The sequence below is a fragment of the Cololabis saira genome, chromosome 7 (genome assembly GCF_033807715.1).
Source record: "Cololabis saira isolate AMF1-May2022 chromosome 7, fColSai1.1, whole genome shotgun sequence".
In the NCBI taxonomy this organism is placed as follows: Eukaryota; Metazoa; Chordata; class Actinopteri; order Beloniformes; family Belonidae; genus Cololabis; species Cololabis saira.
This window is the reverse complement of record NC_084593.1, coordinates 36,458,894-36,471,078: the sequence shown is the minus strand read 5'-3', so window position 1 is coordinate 36,471,078 and position 12,185 is coordinate 36,458,894.

The window sequence follows — 12,185 nt, the reverse complement described above, 5'->3', positions numbered from 1 at the left end:
TGGACGGTGGACGGTGGGGGGGGGGGGTGAGGTTATGTAATTGTGCAATAGTGCCTAGTTCCAATGCCATAGGATGATGATTATAAATCCAAGGAACGCGGCAGATGGGGAGGTGCTTTACGGGTTCAGCAGGTATAAGAGTTACAGCCCCCAAGCCCCCAGATGAGTCCCCTGGATAAGAAGAAGGAAAGATGAAAATTAAAGGTAGTCAGGGACAAGAAGAGAGAGTGCAGATACGCTAAGAAAGAGCTGGTACTTGTTAGCACGCTATTCATCAGGCTTGTGAGGTCAGGGTTCACGGCGCCCCGAGGCTCGGTGTGTGACCGCTCACCTCTCACCCCTGACCCCCAGCCGGCACCTGGAGCTGAGGTATTTCCTCATAACGCTTTCGTGTAGCGTTCTGTCTTTATTATTGATTCAAAGTCAGCAGGGTGAGGCCTTGACGGATCAGATTTGGCTTTAGCTGAACAGCCATGTCTAACCGGAGCGGCTAAATCTGGCCAGATGGGAAGCCGACGACGACGACGGGAGAGGAGGAGAGACACAGAGAGGACAGGGAGGTACAGGAGAGACAGCGAGCGGAGGAGGAGGAGGAGGGAGGTCAGGGTCACAGCTGCAATAAAGAGGTCAGGACGAAAGATGGCGCTTCAGTCGGGCCACGAGGAAAATAAACATCCTCCCTAAAAATAGTTTGGAGTAGGGTCGCCACCCGTCCCGTAAAATACGGAATTGTCCTTTATTTGAGAAAAAAATGTTGCGTCCCGTATTGAACTAATACGGGACGCGATTTGTACCGTATTTTCATTAACTTTTACACCATATTCTAGTTGAATTATTGAAATAAATTAACTTTTACACCATATTCTAGTTGAATTATTGAAATAAGTTAACTTTTACTCCATATTCTAGTTGAATTATTGAAATAAATTAACTTTTACACCATAGTCTAGTTGAATTATTGAAATAAATTAACTTTTACACCATATTCTAGTTGAATTATTGAAATAAATTAACTTTTACACCATATTCTAGTTGAATTATTGAAATAAATTAACTTTTACACCATATTCTAGTTGAATTATTGAAATAAATTAACCTTTACACCATATTCTAGTTGAATTATTGAAATAAATTAACCTTTACACCATATTCTAGTTGAATTATTGAAATAAGTTAACTTTTACACCATAGTCTAGTTGAATTATTGAAATAAATGAACTTTTACACCATATTCTAGTTGAATTATTGAAATAAGTTAACTTTTACACCATATTCTAGTTGAATTATTGAAATAAATTAACTTTTACACCATATTCTAGTTGAATTATTGAAATAAATTAACTTTTACACCATATTCTAGTTGGATTATTGAAATAAATTAACTTTTACACCATATTCTAGTTGAATTATTGAAATAAGTTAACTTTTACACCATATTCTAGTTGAATTATTGAAATAAATCAACTTTTACACCATATTTTAGTTGAATTATTGAAATAAATTAACTTTTACACCATATTCTTCACCTGTAGGCTATATTATTCATCTGGGCTGATGTGGACATACGTAGCATAGGAGGATATTTCAGTTGCTAGTATGGTTGTCTGTCTGTACAGTCATGCAAGTTCAATGCTATTAAAGCACTTTAAACTTGAAATCAAAGCATTTAGTTTTTTTATATAAAAATTTTATATAAATATAAACACATTTTTATTCAGTTTAGAAGTTTGGGGGCTTTTTTCTTTTGGCTCCTGCGCTGCTGAAATCAGGGCGTCCCTTATTTCTATTTCTGAAAGGTGGCAACCCTAGTTTGGAGTCCTGTTCGTGTGCCCGAGCTCGCGCTTCACCCAGGTGGGAGCAGCGGCGTCGCTCTCCGGAACAGATCGGGGATCTGCTCCCCTCTCCCAAAGCAGTCTGGGTTCATAATGTGAAAAATGTGTCTGGAGACTTTGATCTCAACTTCCCCTAAAGCTCCCAGGACAAACAGTCGGCCAATATCTTAACCCCTCAAACAAATATGACATGCCTGCCTTAACTTCATATCTGTCCCGGGCCGCCGCGGCTCAACTCTGACCTTTCACCGTGACCCGTGCTGTTGACTTTCCTTCTCTCCGTATGTCTTCATTTCCCTTGAAGAAGGTCTCCTGAGCCGAGCAGCTTGCAGAAAACCATTTGAATAAAGCTTTCTGCTCTTCTCCCCCCGTCGACTGGCTGGTGGACAGATTGCAGCGTGATTGAACCCAAATGCTTAACGCAAACAAGACAAGCAGGAACACACACACACACCTGCACTTCCCACCGCCTAAACTATCTCTCATTCCCCATTTCCATGCGTCTTCCCCCCCATCCAGCCCCCCCTGTCCTTCTACCTGCACCCCTCCACCCCCTTTATTTATGCCTGCAGAGCTACTTTGTTGTGCTTTTAGTGGCTTGGGTTTGTAGATGGAGCAGATGCTGGATCTGATATTCCCTGATCTTGCAGCAAGTGGAGATAAGAGCAGATTTATGCCCGAGCGAGGGAGCATGGGAGTAATTGCTGGGGCTTTGATGATTCGGCTGAGAGCCCCTCGCACACCCTCGGCTGCTTACTAACAAGGACATCCTCAGATTTAGGAGTTGGTATCCCAGGGTTTAGCATGTGCCTTTTCGGTGTGTACCCTTGTTTGCCCAAGGTGCATCTGTGCAACAGTGCGTGCCAGGGTGCAATGCCTGCCTTTCCTTTCCCTGTCGAAGCAGGCGTGTGCACCTAGCTGTGTGTACATTAGATGTAATCATTGTTTCTAAGGAGTGCCCCGGTTATAGCCCCGCGTGTGTAAGTGTGCATGCGTCAAGGGCCTCCTCGGGGATTTTTATGGTCTCTTTATTTATAGCTGCACAGAATCACGCTCAGCTGAAAACGTATGACATAATCGGGATGACAGATAACGTTCTCTCCGCAGATAAAGTTATCTCTGTTTTCTACGGCTAAAATATAAGCCCATTTTCTTGGAAACAGATGATGACAAATACGTGGCGAGAAGGAAAAAGCACATTTAGAGGTTGTTTCCCCAGCCGGCGTGTGGAATGTCAAGACATGATGGAAGCTGCAGCAAGCCCTGCACAATTTCCTCAGCACCTGCCGGCGGATATAAGCCAACGATGAGGCTGTTGAGGCTACTTGAAGCCGTTCTCTGATTAGACATGGGTCCTAGTGGCTCTTCAGCAGAGCTCTGAAGAGGGGTGAGTGATCTGCTCTGTGTCCTGTGGTGATGATGTCACCAAGGACATGTCAGTGACACCAGGCGGCAACAATGACGTGCTGATCCCACGGGCTTTGGAGGGCTGACCTGATGCTTGACTGGTGCAAGAGGGTTCAGACAGGACAGATATCTCCGTAAGCCCTCCAATAACGCACACAAGTCTTATCTCCCCCCCCCCCCCCCCCCTGCCCTTCCCATCACCTAAGGTCTTCCTGCTTTTCTCAGAGGCCAAGAAAGATTCCAGCTCCTGCAGCCGCGTGAGGCTCTCAGCCCATGCTGGAAGAAACACTTACAGGAATATCTACAGTGGAGAGGGCGAGGTGATAAATGGAGGATCAGCGAAGCCCTGAGCCGGAGCCAAGCCTGAATAGGGATGATGCACACCACAAGATGGTAACGTGGGGCCAGAACCAGTAAGGAAGCTGGGATCAAATTAGATACTAAATCCCTCCGTGTCATTTAGCAACAATAATTTCTCGGGGCACGTCAGCGCTGTGGGCTACTTGTTTCATTTCCAATCCCACTAAAGAGAAACAGCGCTCACTCAGTTCAGAGGGGGAGAGCAATGAGTCAGATCCTCTTGCTCCAATTATATCTGCATCCTGCAGTTTTTGCTCTTTAAAGCAAACAAACAGCCTCGCGCGAGACGGCGGCAGAAAGACACACTCGGAGATCCACACTCCACCAGAGCTGCCAAGAGACGCATGTAGCTGTCAGAAAATAGCTCGCTGGAAAACAGAGACACACATACACAGACAAATACACACACACACACATGCACATACACATACACAGTTGGGCAGGAGCTTGTTGACCATCACACAGCCAAGGGACTGAGAGTAAGGGGGGGGGGGATCTCACAGAGGTTGCTTTGAAGTTTCTATTCAGGTCTTTGTCTCATTCAGGCTGTTGGCAGTAGACATCTCTACTTGAGGCCTGGCCCCTCCCATCATCACACCGTCGCCTCTCTCTCTCTCTCTCTCTCTCTCTCTCTCTCTCTCTCTCTCACACACACACACACACACACACACTCCAAAAAGAAAGGCAGGCACGTCCGCAGGTCCTGTCCATCACACGGGCCTTAATTAGAGTGGATTCGAATGCCCCCTTTTGTACCCTTCTCACTCTCCTCTCTTTCTCTAACCCCCCACCCTCACTCATTTCGTTCTCTTTCACCAGCTCCCCCTCTCTCTTTTTTCTCTCATTCCTCACTCTCTCTCTCCCTTCACCCTTTTCTCACTTTTGTTGCCCTCCTTTTCTTGGCAGGGAGCGGGGCACCTCTCCAGACGTTTTTCTTCTATAAGCCATAAGCCCCTCTCTATCCAATAACCCCCCCCCTCCTCCTCCACCCACCACCACCAACACCACCAAAAGAGTCTGGAAGCCGAGTGTGACCTAATGTTTGACAGACAAGTAGCCCCGGAGAAAAGACTCATCTATCAGAGGCTTGTAATTCTATTAAGATGGACAGAGCCCCCTCCCCCCAGGCCGGCAGTCGGGCATATTCCCTCCATCCCTCCGTTCAACTCTTCTCTCAGTCTCTAACCAACAATCCCAGCGAGTTACTAATAGCATATGCATGTATGTGCGTGCCCCGACTTTTTCTGCCTATTTTTTGCCATTTGTGCTTGATTTTTATCAAAGAACAACATTTCCCCTTCCCGAAATTCTTATCTCATCTTCTGAATGACGTGGGCATGATGGACGCAGCTGTGGCGAGCCACGAGAGAGGGATCACATCCGGCCGCTAATCAGGGCAAGAAGCCACCGTGTTTATACGAGAGGAGAACAGAGGAGAGGAGAAGAGAGGAGATGAGAACAGAGGAGAAGAGAGGAGAAGAGAAGATGTCAGACGGAGGAGGGCTGGTTGGGCGCAGGCTGTTATTCGTCTGTAATCAGCCCTTCCTGTCAGTTATGATGGCTGAGATGAGTAGAAGAGATGGAGGACAGCATGAGGGGGGGAGAGGAGGAAGACGTCTGGACGGCAATCAAGCGTTTCACAAACAGGAAGTGTAGTCTGCGGATGCCTCAGCTGTTGTGTTTGCCTTGGCTGCTCTTGCTGTTAAATCAAAGCAGCATGAGCAGCTCACACAACAACTTTCAAGAGGACATCTCTGAGAATGCTCCGTTTACGTTAGTGGCGTTTTTCCCACTGCTTGTTTGGAGTGAATCCGCGGTGTTTGCACTCAGGCCCCCCCCCCCCTTTTTTTTTTTTTTTTTGTTTCCTTCTGCTGAGATGACGCGGTGCGCTGGACAGACGAGTGTTGACTCGGTGGTTAATGGCTATTCGATATTGATTACAGCTGGAACATCCCAGTCCCGTATTCCTCGTCCTCTCCAGATAACGAGGGTTAACCACTTGACCTCATGCATGCCAAAGGGGCTCTGCTCATACCTGGACCTGGACCCGGAGCCCGGAGCCCGGACCCGGCTGCTGCGTCTCCCACAGGTCCACCAAAGCCACAGACCTCATGGTTTCCAGCCCGGCCTGTAAATCACAGCTGTGTCATGAAAAGCTCACCAGAGGGGGACGTGCCAGAGCTCATTAAAGGCAGATTAAAAACAATAGGAGAACACTCTAATGGCAATTTCTTTTCCCTGTGAGGTTGCTGGATTTAGTGCGGGCCCGCAGCGACTTCATCCTGGAATGATGATATCATGGTTTCAGTGTTTGCCGAGTGTAAATATCAGTTTGGGAGGGAACCGTGCCGCTGGCAGAAGGCTCCCGCTCAGATTTTTAAACAGAGTCTGCAAATACACACTGTTATCTGTTGCCACCAGGAAATGTATCACTATTTTTCATTTATTCCTTCCTTTAATGTTGTCACTAATTTAGTGCTTTTGTAATGTATCTAGAAATGATGCTAAATAGCCTCTGCTAGCATATCTAGAAGAGAGAATTTCATGAAATGCTCTTGTTGTGACTTTATTTCTGAAGCCGTTTGATATATTATAACAAAGCTCTGTGTGAAAAATAGCTCTTAAGCCTCTTTTTTTTGTGTATTCACTATTTTTGGCAAATAAATTGCACTTGAAACACGAGTGCCGGGAGTTTATAAACATACAAGCTCAGTTGTCTTTGCAGATATTATATCATGCTTTGGGGGATTTGATCCTTCTTCTCAGTGTCAGATTGTTCTTGTGCAAATACTTGTTCTGCAGAGTTGCAGAGTCGACACCAAATTGAGTTATTAGGCACTTTCACAGAGAGATTGCAGCATAAAGATGCACTCAAGAGCCCCTGCTTAGTCCACCTCCGCTCTCAAGCTGTGCATACACAACGACCCCATGACGGCTTAATAATAGCTCCCCAGTGGGTGCTCTCTCAGTATGAAGGTGTTCTGCAGTCTGAAGACGATCCCTTTCCTCAACAAGCCCCGCATGCCGCCGGTCACCGATGCCAGCACACCATAAAGCACAGCGCTGAAGAACAGAAGTTAGAATTTCTCCCTGGTAGTTTGAGAGGGACAGACATAGCGATGCTGGCTTCAGTTTCTGCATGGCTGCGGGCACGAGTCGTGTTTCCACTGCTGCAGGGCAGAGCCCCGGCAGATAGCAGTTCTCGGAGTGTGCTGAGTGGCGAGTGTCCCAAGTTTGAGTGGCAAAGTTCACCGTGCAGCCAGTGCAGCTGGACTCTGCCTCGCTGGCCTTTGCGGTTGCACAACTGGTGTTTTTCGTGTTTCTTTGACAGAGCATTTTTAGCCCGCTCGCCACAAAGGCTTTGTCTACTTGTTGTTTCGTCTAGGCATTTGCTGTTTCCACCCTACACTCATTGAACTCATCATCTTGGAGGGAGTTTGCAGCCTTCCTGTCGGCCCTGTCATCCCTTTTCAGATTGCCATTTCCCGCAGCGCACGCTGTTACTACTTTCCAAGGCGGGACAGCGGCGTAAAGGGAGCAGATGCCTTCACACGCTGACATTTTTGACCAATCAGCTGACTGATAAGAGCCGCAGGGCCTTTTAAAGAGATAGGAATGGCAGTTAATGATTTTCCATTACCGCTAGAATTGTGCAAAACCTAAATATCACAAAGGGAAATCTGTAATGGGAACAGCATGAATTTGAAGCTGCAGACAGTCACGTGACCAGACTATATGACCGTATGAATGATCAGCTGCTGCATTCATCAGCGGCAATCGCTACAGTTGGTCCAAAACCGAAATAGTTTCCATCCATCTTCTTCGTCGAGATCGTTTTCTACTTTGTTTTGAAGAGACGTCCCCCAGGACGAGTTGATAGGAGAGTTATACTCATTTAGAAAAGTCTAGCGGGACAATATTTCAAGTGAATTACGCTCCTGTCTTTCTTACCCCCCCATCTTATCTTATGGGAAAATGGCAAATCAGACAGTCAAATAAACAACCCCCCTTCTGTCTAATTCTGCCAATAATCCTGCAAAAACTCAAACAATATTTCACACAACATCGTCACGTGCAGCGCTGACAAATCTTAGCCGTTAGCTTCTTATTATCTCAGTAATCATCCATGGAAGTGAACGGTGACGTCTTTGAAAGACATTGAGGATCCTCTGAAGATGAAACCTAATTCCAACCTCCTCCCATCTCCTGCAGCTTGGACTGCAGGACCATGTTGGGCTTTTATAGTAAGATAGTATGACACCTGTAGGGATAAACTGCAGTAAAACCCGTACTTGTGGTACTAAGGACTTCCTCTCACTATGACGTCGACATTAGTGACACTCAGTAGCCACTTATGTCGCCACCGAATATTGTACATTCATGCCTTGTACTGCACTTGTTCGTTTTGTCTTCAAATTAACGTAAAGCATGCTTACAATCTTTGCTCTGTGTTTTATTTTGAAAGTGTGTGCCTCTTCCTCCCTTTGCCTTTATTGATTGTCCATCCCTGTGTCCTATATTGTTCCGTCTTTCCCCGTTTCCCTGTCTGTTTGTTGTTTCTTCTTTATATACTTCTCAAATGTGTTCTTGGCTCTGCTTCCAGCTACCCCCGTGTTTTTGAATATCCTGTGGTGTGTATTGTTTTTGTTTAATAAAGGACTTTGTTCTACTCTTCACTGCTCCCCGCTGTCCTGCGGTGGCGCCCTGTGCTTTTGCATCTCTGACAGGATTGCACCGAGCTGTGCCAACATCTGGGAAATCATTTATTGAACACTTATGATGAAAGCAGCTGCTAATCACCATCATTTAGTGACCGTACAACCACTTCTCCAGTTGTAGATTTAGTATTACATGGGAACCTGTGGTAATTAAACAATCACACCGTGATGTGTGTCTTCTGTGCAACACACTCACACAGGATAAGTTACAGCTGTGTTTTACCCGTATTTGCAGACACTAATCCCCAGATTTTTTAAATAATATTGAATTGACAGTTGGATTTAAGTGACACTTGTTCAAATAGTGACAAGTGAAGATGTCAAAATAAAAGAGGATCACTTGACTGTGACGTCTGTGCTTAAGTTGCCATAGTGAGGGGTAGACACAGTGATAAATTGTAGCCACGGCTTTTGTGATAGTAAAAGCTCTGGGCAGACAAACCGGTGTTTGTATTGAGCATGATGAAAAATTTTCACCCAAAATATCATCATTTATTATACCCACGGCAGCTGCCAAAATTCTGCCTGGAAAAAGACAAAAAAAAATAGCAGCCAGAGAAAATACTGGCAAAACAAAATCCCTGAATTACAGGGGTGTGCATTCGCAAGGGATTAGAATTATCCCATGACCTCTGTGTTTGCTGAAATATGTGGAAATGTGAGGTAGGTTTTTATTTCCTTTACAAACTAAAGGCATGACGCATACACACCGGATTAAAATAAAAATACAAATTAGGAAAGATCCTCAGGTAATACTCAACCTGGGTGAACAGGTCACAAGATGAGATGACGGGTTGTTCAGTTGCTTAAAAGTAGTTTGAAAGACTACGGATTGTGCAAGGTCAAGCTTCTGAAAGATGCAAGGGAATTCAATATTTAAGATGTTATTGTTAGCAGGAACCTCAATTCTTATAAAATCTCCAAAGAAGAATGGATTCGCAACCCTCAAGCCTTGTCTCGTCTGATATTTCCTGACATCTATTTCTCGTAACGTCATGTCTACAACTATTTTCCTGCAGTAATGGTTTATGTCTAATCTGGTGATGTTCTTCCAGTGACTTTAATTCTGCTTACATGCGGGACAGCAACAGAGGAACAGTCTTGTCAGTCATGTGAAAGGAGGTTACGACACAGCAGCTGTGAGCACAGCGAGTCCTTCTTTTTTATGGATTAAACGTGTAAACATTTCATGGAAAAATAACAATGCCAACATTTTCTGTTACCGCACTGATTGTCTAATGTGGTTACCACAGCTACGGCCGTACAGTCCCCCGCGGTCCCTGTACGGAGTCATGGAGTGTTTCTAGTATGTTATAGATGTGGCTTCCTGGCTGCAGACGCTGTTGTTTAATCACCATGTTTTGAAGAAGACGTGAATTGTTGTTGATTATATTTTCCATGTTATACAACATTCTTCCCTTCACAATCATCTCCAGAGCTTCCAGAGCAACCCTCAGCATGAAGCCAGCCTCGAATTTAACCCTTAAGTGATGCACAAGCTTTAAAATAAGAGATAAATATATGAAAGTATTTACAATAATACAACAAATTATTATAAGAAATTGTTAAAGGCTAAATTGGGGGTATTTTATTTGTTTTCTCTGTATATTATTTCATATTCCAGGTTTTACAGAGTTAAATGTTATTTTTGGGGACTTTGAGTCGCTGCTTAGCCATGCCAACGGTACTTGATTTCACCCTGAGATATGTGGAGCAGTGCTTAGTCTATTGTGTAAAAAGCAGTACTGGTGCATTTAAGAGGCTTAATCATTAATTATTCATAAAGACATTATCAATACATCATTTCAAGTTCTGAAGGGCATTGGTATTTGAGTTTCTTTAGGTGACAAAGTGCACAGCAGATATTTATAGACCCGCCTGTAAACATTAACATGATGATCTCACTCCTTGAAAATGCCACAGCTTCATAAACTCTCAAAAAATCATTCATGGGGTTGGTCTGAAAAGCTTCAAATGAACAAAGTTTTCATCATTATATAAGAAGTTGGCCACGTCTAGAAACATCAATAAGTTGTTCACTTTTTTGTTAAGAAGTAGGTTGGAATAAAAATAGTGAATCAGTGCCCTACCTTATAAATATATATATACTTCCAATAAACAGATTTGCATTTGAGGAACAAAAGAGTGGTTTTAAGATTTGTGAGCTTACTTAAAAATCTGAGGACACAGCTGAGGTTTAGTGGACTGTTGCACAGTCAGCCCACGCCTGCAGGGACACAGCACCAGCTGCGTTTGCATAAAGTTTTATTTTAGGATTCTTTTTCTGACCAGTACTTCTTTTTTCTTTTCTTTCTTTTTGCTTTAGAGCTGTCAATTTCATCAGCACACTGTTCAAATAACTTATTTATCATGAGAGTAATATTTAATTAAACATTTCTCTAAGATAATTCAGCTCCCTGTGCAGTCAGCAGACTTCTAGTTCATGAAATCAAACTACTTCCTCAAGTTTTCGGTGTTACAATGTTAACAAAATGATGATAAAAGATGCTTCATCTGTGTACCAGTAGTGGTGCCACTTCAGGTGTATTACCAGAGGTTTTAGGAGGGTTGGTCAGCAACAACTGCATGTCTTGGGAGTTTGTATAAAAGCCTGCTGCAGATCTGTTGCAGAAAAATTGACCAACATTTCTGCGTTCATATATTTGAACCCACTAGGTTCAGTCTACCCGAGCTGGACTGAAATAGTGAGCTAATAAAAAAAATAAGAAGGTGGCAAATGTCCAAACTTAAGTGGGTTTCATTTATCATCCGCATGCAAACAGGTCAAAGTACATCTCTGAAGGGTCGAGAATCAACAGCACGACAATTTCAACAGAACAAGAATGCTTTAGACTAAATATTAAACGCTTCTCATAACATTTCTTTGCAGCTGCGTGGGACAACGCAACCAAACCCTTTACAGACTAAATAAGAGTGAAAACTGAGCGTACTCACGGGGAGGGGCTGGAAATACATTTTCCATCACAGTAGGTTGAACATGTTATTGACTCTAGGCTCATAGGGGGGTCACCAAAACACAGCCATCAACGATCTAAGGTACGCTTGGGAGGTTTCTTGTAGTTTCTGAGATGAACTGAACCTGTAAAACTTGAGGGCTTTACATTTAAGTTCAAAGTGTTTGTGTTGTTGCTGAAACTTTGGTGCCGGCTGTGGTGGAGGACGTGAGGTCAACTCCAGCTCCTGCAGGTCCTTTCTCAGGGAAAGATCCCAGCTCCAAGTGAATGAGTCAAAGTAAACACCATGGCCTATTAATGACACTTTTAAATTGTGCTTTTTGTGTGTGTCACATGTTTGATAAATGTGTTGTTCAGGGTAATCGGTGCACTGGACAGCCAGACATTTCAAGTGACTTTGTTAACAAATAATAATGTAGTTGGATTTTCTTAAAGAAAAAATCCACTCAAATCGTTGCCTTAATCTTCTTTAAAGTTCATCCAGTGCATTATTTTATAGAGTGCAGTTGATGGTCTGAAAGTTGTTTTCCATCTTGTGGCCGAAGATGCTTGATACTCGCCGTTGTCCTCTGCGTGTTCTGGTATGTGTTCCTCCCTAAATGAAGCGTGTAGTGCTTGCGGTCCATCTGTCACACAGCCATCTATAATCCTCTTGTACTGCCTGTGATGGCATTTCTTTCTTGTGCATGTGTAGCGCTGAAAACTCCTCTAAAAGATTAATTTCCAAGCTTTCCAACTTACATCTCTGCATGATATTCCACGCTGCTGATGATGTGTTTTTGGACTCCACTGATCTCAGCCTACCGCCTGATCACAGTCATAAAGAAACAGCTTGCACACCATCATCGTTTCAGGCAAGGGAGTAGGTTTGGTCTCAACATTGGTAGGGATGA